The sequence below is a fragment of the Crinia signifera genome, chromosome 4 (genome assembly GCF_055691185.1).
Source record: "Crinia signifera chromosome 4, ASM5569118v1, whole genome shotgun sequence".
Lineage (NCBI taxonomy): Eukaryota > Metazoa > Chordata > Amphibia > Anura > Myobatrachidae > Crinia > Crinia signifera.
In genome coordinates this window covers 302,841,776-302,853,777 of record NC_139220.1, presented here as the reverse complement: position 1 = coordinate 302,853,777, position 12,002 = coordinate 302,841,776, and the positions used below count along the sequence as shown (strand labels likewise).

Below are 12,002 nucleotides of genomic sequence, written 5' to 3'. Positions count from 1 at the left end.
TTCATGTCTGTTCGTTCGGACCCCTTCGTTCACAAGGGGTCCGATGTTGGGCTATTGTCACAGCATAAGATGAAATTTTACAGCAGATCCGGGCGGCTCTGATCTTATGTGTCTGTACATGTGTATTGTCATATGTAGGGGACTGTTCAATGGGTGCACACACACAACCTTGAGGGCAGGGGGGGCAGGTGGTGGTGGACCGGACCATTTACATATGGGAACACCCAGCACTTAATGGGTGATCCCTAGATAACACTGGGCATTATCATGCTAATGGGCCGATGATGTGGGTACAGGGGCGGGCAGATGACATCACCGGTTGTCAGCTGCCCGCCCACTTCCTTCTGAATTCTCACACACATCTAAGGTTGCTCCAAGCAGATGTGCGTGTGCCTTCCACATCATTCGATGGTCGCTGACCATCGAATGATATGGGTGTTCCCCTGCAGCCTGCGAATGGAAGTCTATGAAACATCCATTCACAGCCTGTGTGTAGGAACACCTGCTGTAAGTTGGGGTGAGCAGCCCAGCATTCTCAGGTGGAGTTTGGTGGAAGAAACTAAAAGAAACCACAAAAACTTGTTATACATCCAATGAGTCACACAGGGGATCAGCCAAATACATGCTCTGAGTGCAGCAAGTGTTTTACTAAAGAGATCAACCTTATTACTCACATACATAGTCACTCTGAGGGTCTGACTGTTGCATGCGAATCAATAGTAAGTTGTATCACCACATTATGTGTTTCAGGAAGGTAACTTTAATGTTACAGTATGAATATGGCAATGAGTTGATATAAATCTATCTTGCTAAAGACAGGAGAGCTGTGACCAGTAAGCTGGGGGCTGCTTTTCCCTTGGGACAATCTCTCTGTTGGGAAATAGAGCTGCAGTATAACAGACAATGACGATGTGGCTGCCATTACTGTGCCCTGTAATATACAGCTGTTCTGCTCACACTGGTGCCGGGGATAGTACAGGAAAGAGCTGTATATCCATTACAGAGTCCCAGCAGCTCCTCCAAGTCCCTATTATACCTCGTGATTCTGTCCCTCATACATTCCTATTGCTGTCTTACCTCCCTCTGATTCATATACTATGTATTATATTGTATAATGGTGCAACTAAGACATCAGTCCCCTGTATCCCATATTAATCACTGATTATACAGTTGTTTGTTTGTTTGCTGGCACTAGGTGATGAAAGCTGATATCTGGTTGCTGTGGGTAACAGCACATATTTTGTTTTTACACCATGTTATAAATAAAATCCCATTGATAACACATTGTTTACCATGTTTATGATCAAGAACATAATTAAAATGACTTAGTGACTATAATCAAACAATATCAGTAACTACTATTTATGTTACTGACAGTTATCCCCATAATACTTGTTGTTGAATAAATACTGATCCTTATAAATGATATGATTCTGTTTTTGGCTGCTGATCTAATATATTTTATTAGTATTAAATCCTTTTGTACATTGTTCTACATATTAGAAGATGGGACCAGGGGAGATACAGATGGAGCCACTATCATCTAGCCTGCCTATGGTGTTTGTCCTGCCATAAGTAGCACAGCATGGTATATGGCATATGGCATTATATACCAGCAAGACCAGTACCATATAAAACAGGAGATTCTTGGCTTTCAGGGCTCCAATGAGTATAAACATCAGACACATCTCACCATCACCTGACTACTTATAGGTAGAGCTTAGGGCTTCTATGAGATTATCCAACACTGATCCTGTATTGTCCTATATTACACTTTCCCACAGATTTTTTTTTGTAATATTAGAATTGGAATGAGCGCTACTGCTGTCACTGATAGTACATGGATGCTCCTGTTCCATAGTCTGATCCATGGCCAGCTGTCACGATCCGAGCTGTCAGACAGACGTTCTTACCGGCTAAGTGCCTCCGCAGGTTCAGCTTGTGGTCCAGACGTCATCCCTGCCGGCGTCCTGTCTGCCGTGCGCCATCACCGCTGCCATCCTCCAGTCCTCTCAGCGCTGCTGAGTCCGCGGCTGCGCGGCGCACCGCTCTCCTTGTCCCCAGTGACAGTACTCAGTGCACGGCAATCCATCCGTCCGCCGCCATTGCTTCCAGTATCCAGCATGGTGTGCACAAACACACTTTCCCGCCATAGCAGACATGGGGGTTGCCATGTTCTTCCCAGTCACATGTCTGTACTGTCCAATCCTGAAGGTTCTGATCTCCCAGTCATACCTGCCCGGCCAATCCTGGCCACTCTGTGGGTATAAGTATGCTGGGAGCTCTCAGAACCTTTGCTAGTGCTTCAGTTGTCTCCAGTGTATGGTCAGCTGTCCTTGTCTCCGTGCAAGTGTATTTCCTGCTGGTGTTGTCTCCCATGCTGCAGTGTATTCCAGGTTGTTCCATCTCCTGTGAAGTCCAGGTTATTCCATCGCCTGTGATCCTGCCTCTACAGCCCAGCGACCAAGCCTAGCTCCGGGACTCTGGTCCTTCGATGCTTCAGCATCACCAACCATCGATGTTCCATCATCACCTGTAAATCCGATATTCCAGCTTCCAAGTCTTCCGTCCGTCATTCCGGACCCACAGTCTCCACGTCCGTCATTCCGGACCCACAGTCTTCACATCCGATATTCCGGATCCAATGTTCCACCATCGATACAATTCTTCAACTCATCTGTAAAGTATTGCAATCTGCATGAACTGTATCATTATTCCTGCATACTTTACTGCCTGTCATATTACAACCATCTGCTCAATAAACTCGGTTGTATTTTACCTTTGACTACTCATTGGCTCCAGGGTGCACTGTCGCGCAGTCCATGCGCAAGGGTCCTCTCCAACCTCCCCGGTTCAGGTACTGGTCCAGGTCCCCACCAGAGGTCTCAGTCTTGTCGACTCAGCCCCCTGGTGTGACAGTAAGCACTAGCCAAATGGATCCAGCCGCAAGCCAAGCATCACCATCCAGCCCTGTACAGCAACTGGCTGTTCGCTTGGATCAGCAAGAGGCTGCGCAGAGCCAAGTGATTCATTGTCTGCAAGATCTGTCTTCCCGGCTGGATAAGCTACAGACCACTCTCAGTGGCCCTGAGCCTGTCAGAGAACTTCCAAGTCCAGTTCATCCTCCTGTAATGGCTGCTGCACCTCGCCTTCATCTGTCTTTCCCCACTAAGTATGATGGGAACCTCAAGACCTGCCGAGGTTTTCTCAATCAGTGTGAGATTCACTTTGAGCTGCAACCCAGTAACTTCCCTACTGAAAGGGTCAAGATCGCCTACATCATCTCCCTCCTATGTGGAGCATCGTTAGAATGGGCGTCCCCTTTATGGGAAAGATCTGATGCCATCTTGTCTAATTACAAAGACTTTGTGTCAACATTCTGGCGCATCTTCGATGAGCCTGGGCGATCAGCATCCGCCTCCACTGAACTCCTCCGTCTCAGACAGGGATCCCGCTCCGTCGGGCAATATCTGGTCCAGTTCCAGATTCTGGCGTCTGAACTCTCCTGGTGTGATGGGGCCTTATACGCAGCTTTCTGGCATGGTCTATCCGACCGTATTAAGGATGAACTCGCTACCAGAGACTTACCCTCAGGTCTAAGTGACCTTATTTCGTTATGTATCAAAGTAGACCTACGCTTCCGAGAAAGGTCTGTAGAACGTCACAAGAGCGCTCCAGTTAAAGTGCCAACTCCTCCGCCTTCTTTACCTGCTGCTCCCGTGGCTCATTCCAAAGAAGAACCAATGGAGATAAACCGCTTCCGTTTGTCCCCAGGAGAACGACGACGTCGTCGGTTGGCACAGCTCTGTCTGTATTTTGCCGATCCTGCACATCAAATTTCTGCATGCCCAAAGCGTCAGGAAAACTCCTCCTCCTAGCCCGTCAAGGAGAGGGTAGGCTAGGAGTAATTAAGTCCTCTCCATCAGCAACTGATTGCGTCCTTCCAGTTTCCCTACAAGTTGGTCAGCATTTCAAGACTGTCTCCGCACTTCTTGATTCCAGTGCCGCTGGCAACTTCGTTACTGCAGAACTGGTCCGCAAGTGGGGGTTGCCCACTGAAAGTCTTTCCAAGACTGTCTTCCTTACTGCTGTGGATGGCAGTAGGATTCCTGATGCGACAGTCTCCCGCAGAACTTTGCCACTTACAGTAAAAGTGGGAGTCCTGCACACCAAACTTTTGTCCTTCCTGGTTTTACCCCGAGCCACTCATGCTCTGGTTCTGGGTTTACCCTGGCTCTGTCTTCACAATCCTTGTCTCGATTGGAAGACATCTGAAATCCTTTCCTGGGATCCTTCCTGCTCTGGTACCTGTCTCCAAAAGGTACTCCCAGCTCGTCATTCTTCAGCCGATGCAGCAGACCTTCCGCCTCTTCCCTACCAAGAGTACTCAGATGTATTCAGCAAGTCTGGCGCTGATGTCCTACCTCCTCACAGACCGTGGGATTGCCCTATCGACCTTATCCCAGGCAAAGAACCACGCAGAGGTAGAACCTATCCTCTCTCTCTTCCAGAGACTCAAGCCATGACCGACTACATCAAGGAAAATCTGGCAAAGGGATTCATCCGTCCTTCGACTTCTCCTGCTGGTGCAGGATTCTTCTTCGTAAAGAAGAAGGATGGAGGCCTACGTCCCTGCATTGATTACCGCGGCCTCAATGACATCACAGTAAAGAACCGATATCCGTTGCCCCTCATCACCGAGCTGTTTGACCGTGTCAGCGGTGCAACCATCTTCACGAAACTCGACCTGAGGGGTGCATATAATCTCATCCGCATACGAGAGGGCGACGAGTGGAAGACGGCGTTTAATACCAGAGACGGCCACTATGAGTACCTCGTCATGCCCTTCGGGCTCAGCAATGCCCCAGCCGTGTTCCAGCACTATGTCAATGAGATTTTTCGGGACATTCTGTATCGACATGTAGTTGTATATCTCAATGACATTTTAATCTACGCCAATAACATCACAGAACATCATTATTGGGTCAAAGAGGTTCTGTCCCGGCTGCGAGCTAATCATCTCTACTGCAAACTGGAGAAGTGTGTCTTCGAGGTGAAGTCTATACCCTTCCTAGGGTACATTGTCTCCGGTTCTGGTCTTCAAATGGACCCAGGAAAACTGCAGGCCATCCAAGATTGGCCAATTCCCTCTTCGCTGAAAGGTATTCAACGTTTCCTGGGTTTTGCCAATTATTACAGAAAATTCATTCGTAACTTCTCTTCTATTGTGGCTCCCATCACTGCCTTAACGAAAAAAGGGTCTAATCCAGCGAAGTGGCCGGCGGAAGCCATCGAAGCCTTCCATCTGCTGAAGCAGAGGTTCACTTCAGCGCCTGTTTTAAGACAACCTGATACCACTTTGCCCTTTATTCTCGAGGTTGATGCCTCCTCCGTGGGTGTTGGGGCAGTCCTCTCGCAGAAAGCGCCCGATGGTCGTCTTCATCCCTGTGGGTTCTACTCCCGTAAGTTCCTGCCTGCAGAGCGTAACTATGCCATTGGTGACCAAGAGCTCCTCGCCATCAAGTTGGCATTAGAAGAATGGAGATATCTTCTAGAGGGCGCTGTCCATGAGATCACAATTATCACAGATCACAAGAATCTTCTGTATCTTAAGTCTGCTCAATGTTTAAATCCCCGTCAAGCCAGATGGACACTTTTCTTTTCCAGGTTCCGTTTCAAGCTGTCATTCTGTCCAGGGACACAAAACCGAAAAGCTGATGCCCTTTCCCGCTCATGGGAGCAAGATAGTGAGTCTAAGTCCACACATCAACATTTCATTATTGATCCAGTGGCCTTCTCCGCAACAGGAGTTTCAAATCTCACTCCCCCTACAGGGAAAAGATATGTAAAGCCAGCTCTAAGGAAGAAGTTGCTTTGTTGGGCGCATTCTTCAAAATTCGCTGGCCATGCAGGCATTCAGAAAACTTACGAGTTTATCACCAGGTCCTACTGGTGGCCGTCCCTTAAACAGGATGTACAGGACTTTGTCGCCTCTTGTGCTAAATGTGCTCAGCACAAGACTAGTCGTCAGTCTCCTCCTGGGCAATTGATGCCACTGTCAGTGCCACATCGTCCTTGGACGCATATTTCTATGGACTTTGTAACTGATCTTCCAGAGTCTGACAAGTACACCACCATCTGGGTGATTGTTGACCGGTTCACCAAGATGGCTCACTTTGTTCCTCTCACCGGTCTTCCGTCAGCTTCCAAGCTGTCCCAGCTCTTCATCAAAGAGATATTCAAGCTTCATGGGCTGCCTCTTGAAATCATCTCCGATAGAGGAGTCCAATTCGTAGCCAAATTCTGGCGAAGCCTGTGCTCCCTGCTTCAAATCAAGCTAAAGTTTTCCACAGCCTATCACCCTCAAACAAATGGCCAAACGGAGAGGGTGAATCAGGACCTTGAAGCATTTCTCCGCACATATGTCTCTTCTTCCCAAGATGACTGGGCTCAACTTCTTCCATGGGCAGAGTTCTGCCATAATAACCAATATCGTTCTTCATCAAATGTCACTCCATTTCTTGCCAACTATGGGTTTCATCTTTGAGTTCCTGACTTCACTCTGCAACCTGTGTCCTCTGTTCCAGCGGTCGACACGACCATCCGGCAATTCATCAAATCCTGGAAGCTCATTCGTTCTTCACTCCTGAAGGCTTCAAGCAGGTACAAGAAATTTGCCGACAGGAAACGCAGAGCTGTGCCAGCCCTCCGTCCAGGAGATCATGTCTGGTTGTCAACCAAGAATCTCCGATTGAGAGTGCCATCTATGAAGTTCGCTCCCCGATATATTGGTCCATTTCCAGTTGAGCGAGTCATCAATCCTGTAGCTTACAAGCTCAAGTTGCCGCCCTATTTGAAAGTGCCAGCTACATTCCACATTTCGCTGCTCAAGCCGCTGGTTCTGAATCGCTTTCATTCCAAGCTCCCCAAGGCTCCTAAGGTTTGCACCCAGCGTGGAACAGAATATGAGGTCAGTAAAATCTTGGACTCTCGCATCCGATATGGTCGTCTGCAGTATTTGATCGATTGGAAGGGCTACGGCCCCGAAGAACGATCATGGACCAATGCCATCGATGTCCATGCTCCCAGACTCATCCGGGCGTTCCACTCCAAGTTTCCCCGCAAGCCTAAAAGGTGTCCTGGGGCCACCCTTAAAGGGGGGGGGGTGCTGTCACGATCCGAGCTGTCAGACAGACGTTCTTACCGGCTAAGTGCCTCCGCAGGTTCAGCTTGCGGTCCAGACGTCATCCCTGCCGGCGTCCTGTCTGCCGTGCGCCATCACCGCTGCCATCCTCCAGTCCTCTCAGCGCTGCTGAGTCCACGGCTGCGCGGCGCACCGCTCTCCTTGTCCCCAGTGACAGTACTCAGTGCACGGCAATCCATCCGTCCGCTGCCATTGCTCCCAGGATCCAGCATGGTGTGCACAAACACACTTTCCCGCCATAGCAGACATGGGGGCTGCCATGTTCTTCCCAGTCACATGTCTGTACTGTCCAATCCTGAAGGTTCTGATCTCCCAGTCATACCTTCCCGGCCAATCCTGGCCACTCTGTGGGTATAAGTATGCTGGGAGCTCTCAGAACCTTTGCTAGTGCTTCAGTTGTCTCCAGTGTATGGTCAGCTGTCCTTGTCTCCGTGCAAGTGTATTTCCTGCTGGTGTTGTCTCCCATGCTGCAGTGTATTCCAGGTTTTTCCATCTCCTGTGAAGTCCAGGTTATTCCATCGCCTGTGATCCTGCCTCTACAGCCCAGCGACCAAGCCTAGCTCCGGGACTCTGGTCCTTCGATGCTCCAGCATCACCAACCATCGATGTTCCATCATCACCTGTAAATCCGATATTCCGGACCTCCAGCTTCCAAGTCTTCCGTCCGTCATTCCGGACCCACAGTCTCCACGTCCGTCATTCCGGACCCACAGTCTTCACATCCGATATTCCGGATCCGATGTTCCACCATCGATACAATTCTTCAACTCATCTGTAAAGTATTGCAATCTGCATGAACTGTATCATTATTCCTGCATACTTTACTGCCTGTCATATTACAACCATCTGCTCAATAAACTCGGTTGTATTTTACCTTTGACTACTCATTGGCTCCAGGGTGCACTGTCGCGCAGTCCATGCGCAAGGGTCCTCTCCAACCTCCCCGGTTCAGGTACCGGTCCAGGTCCCCACCAGAGGTCTCAGTCTCGTCGACTCAGCCCCCTGGTATGACACCAACAACAGGAGGAAAGATATACATGATATTACAACACGTGATCACCCAGTGATACAGACAATAGAGGGGCTGCTACCCTGTAATTCAGACACTGATTGTATAGAATAGATTGCCTGTATATCATATCTAAGAAGTTTTTTATTAAAACAAGTATTAAAACAACAGAAGAGATAAAATGACACACAGGTTCCTGCACACAGATGTATATTAGGAAATGTCTCTGCTTGTCCATGTGATTCTCACCAGACCGATTTTATGGGACAACCGATGGTGTCTGACTCCTAGAAGCACAGTCCAAGCATATGTTGTTACAGTATCTAACCACGTGGGGATAAGTTTGGTGATGTTTGTGATGTAAACGATGGTCGATCCTCACTGGTTCTGTGCTATGCTTGAATTACAGTTTCAAATCCAATATAGGAGTCCCAAATGATTTCCTAAATGGAAACTGCATCCATACTGGTCCTGGTCTGGTCCAAGCAGAGAGGGATGACCTTTGGGAGAACAAGTGTGTACTAGGAGTTGGTTATATAGGGCCAGTACGAATTGTTCTGGGTGACACTCTATATGTAGATCCTTTACCTATTAGGTAAAGATTTAGATTTTGTATTTTACATTGCACAAGTTGTGTTTTAGATCTTAGATTTTTTTGGAAAAAGTGAAAGAGAGACCAAGAGTAGATACACTGGAAGATCAATAAATAGTTCCACCTCTCATTCCATGTTCAGGACATATAGATAAATCGGTACTTGTTTCCTAGCACGGCACCTATCGCATTGTATACCATAAGCCTTACAATGGTACGTGATGCGATGTTACGCGATGGCACCCGATGTTATACAATTTAATATCGTATACCATCGTATATGGCATAGAATGGCATACAATGTGATGGGATACGATTTTAAATTGTATAAGCACCTTAATGGGTGTTTTCAATGTTAAATGGCCCCCCTATAAGATTATTAATTTAATAAGCACCGTAAGGGGTGCTTACAATGTTAAAAGCACCCCCACGCCACCCACACTATCAACGGCAACCCGAAGCAGTAAAGTAATACGCTTCCCCTTGCGGGGCTCGCTGCGCTCGCCATGCTTTGAGCTCGGTGGCTCGCTGCGCTCGCCACACTATATAAAATCAACTCCACGCCGACGTAGATAGTGGGGGTATAAAAAGGTCAGAGGACGCGTACCGCCGCCCCTCGCGAGCTCGCTGTGCTCGCCATGCTTCGGGTTGGCATTGAGTGGGGGTGGTGTGGGGGTCCATTTAACATTGTAAGGCTTATACATTTAAAAATAGTATAGGGTGCTTAAAAACAAGTACTGATAAATCTATCCCACTTTGAGCATGAAATAATAACAATTAAAAAAATGCTTAAATCGCATCACATGTGGCTATATGGCATGCGATGCGATACAATTCATAAGATGTCATACGATTGAAAATCATGGGCGCCGTGCTAGGAAACAAGTACCGATAAATCCGCCCCACTTTGAGCATGAAATAATAACAATAAAAAAAAATGAAATAGATAAAAATGGATTATAAACTTACTAAGGTTGGAATTGGTGAAGTAAATCTACATCAAATAACATATAATCAGTCCATGAGACAGAGGATAGATAGTATTACAAACCTTAGAGGCACTTTTAAATAATGACTCTAAAATGGAAAAAAAAAAACTACATTACACACTATATTCATCACAAGAGTCACAATCACAGACACAATTTTGGTGGGGTGTTCAAGTGGTTAATGCGCATAAATTATAAAAATGCAGCCTGCTAGTGAACCATAGGGAGGATACCTTCCCCCTGTAGATAGAATTCTGTATAGTAGGTATATGGCACAGCTTGGCGCAAATTTATAACAAAAATGTGTGAGTTGTTTGTATTTAAAACAACTTTTATTGACATCAATATTTTTTAAAAAACAGATTTCTTTAAAAACATATAATTATACATACAAGGTACACATGGACATCTCAATGGTTCTTTAAAATATAAAGAATACCTCACCCTATGACTGGATTGCGGTGGGCTAACTTTGAATATATCAAATCTGCGGCACCACCGCAGAAGATGTGAGGGTGGAAGTCCCAGGGTAAAGTGCAAGTGCGTCCCCTTTCAATGGATGTCCAAGTGTCCAATGGTGGGTGTATGAACACCAGCGTGTAGCAGCAATGCGTTTCGAGGAGTAATCCTCTTCTTCAGGCTGTATGCTATGCCTGTGCTGGCCAGGGTTATTTATACCCCTTTCCTATTGGCACCAATAAGATGCTAACCAATCAAAATTGCGGCATTTTCCCGCATTTTTCTCCGCTTACCGGAAGTGATCTGCGTTCCAGCAGTCACTTCCGGTTTGCGTTCCACCTCTTCTCTACTTCCTACTCGAATGGACTAATTTCTCCAGCGCAATAACCGGAAGTGTTCTGCGTTCCAGCAGACACTTCCGGTTTGCGTTCCACCTGCGTATCCGCACTTTCAAACTTTCTGTTGAGGCTGGGCTTCAGGATCTCAGCATTGTGAGGGAGCTTTACTGGCGTCCTTTTCTTAGAAGCTGCTTGCAGGAGCTTGATCTTTTTGTTCACCATATTTCTGGATGATCGCTCTTCCCTTTTACAATTTGATAGATGTTCTGTCCACCATCTTTAGTGTGGGCAGAGGAAGGGCATAGCGATTTTCATCATATTTTACATTCGGATTTCATTCATTACTCTCCTCACCTACTGTGCCATACTTCGTATTCCGGCATAGTCCATCCCTTTTACCGGGAGAGTAATGATTAACATAATAATCCACTTGTAGGTTTGATCCGGAAATACATAAAAATGGAGTAGAAAAGAGGAACATGTTAGGAGGTATAAAACAAATGAATAATAAAAGGCTTATAAAAAGACTTATAAAAACAACTATATCAATACTAGTACAATGTTAAAAGGTTACTCTTCTAAAAACCATTTGAGTTCAAAGTCAACATTGTGACCATTGGGTAAAAGTGTGTCTAAAAGAAAGATCCATTTCATTTCGTTTTTTGCTAAAACAGTTTCCACATCACGATTTTTCCAATGGGCAATGACCTGTTGTATGCCTATGAATCTTTTTATGGAGCTTTCGCATTTTTTATGATGTTTTAAGAAATGCTCAGATAGTGGATGAGTGATTGCACCTTTACGGATATTGTAAATGTGCTCCGCTGATCTTAATTTTAGATTTCTTTTTGTTTTCCCAATGTATATTTTGTTGCATTCACATTCTAGAAGGTATATCACATTTCTACTGTGGCATGTGATGAATTGATTTATTTTATACTTTATACCATTTACTTCAAATGTGGTTGCTTTCTTTTCGTATGGTTTATGTGAAGTAGCCCTACACATTAGGCAGGAGCCACATCTGTGGAAGCCTTTGTTTCTTTCGCTTCCACTTTGTTTTTCTTGTAAGGCGCTTTTTACCAGTAAATTTTTCATAGAAGGCGCCCTTCTGTATATGAAATTGGGCCTTTCGGGAATATGTTTCCCTATCACTGGATCATCCAACAAAATTCTCCAGTTGTTTTTAATAATTAATTCCACTTTTTTGTGGTACGATCCATATTTCGTAAAAAAGGCCCACTCTGTCAAGTTCGAATTTTTTCACATCTTTTGTGGGGATTTGGGTTTTAGCAATTCTGATCTTTCTATATTGTTAATTTTTACTCTTGAGTCTCTCAAAAGGTTTTCAGAATATCCCTTTTGTCTGAATCTTTGGTCCAATTCATCATATTGTTGTTCCAAAACCTTG

General features: G+C 46.0%; 1 pseudogene; it reads right to left on the bottom strand.

The window, feature by feature from the left end:
* Window positions 1–10,813, bottom strand: part of LOC146073256 (uncharacterized) — a 211,251-nt pseudogene extending 200,438 nt beyond the window's left edge.
* Between the last annotated feature and the right edge of the window lie 1,189 nt (window positions 10,814–12,002).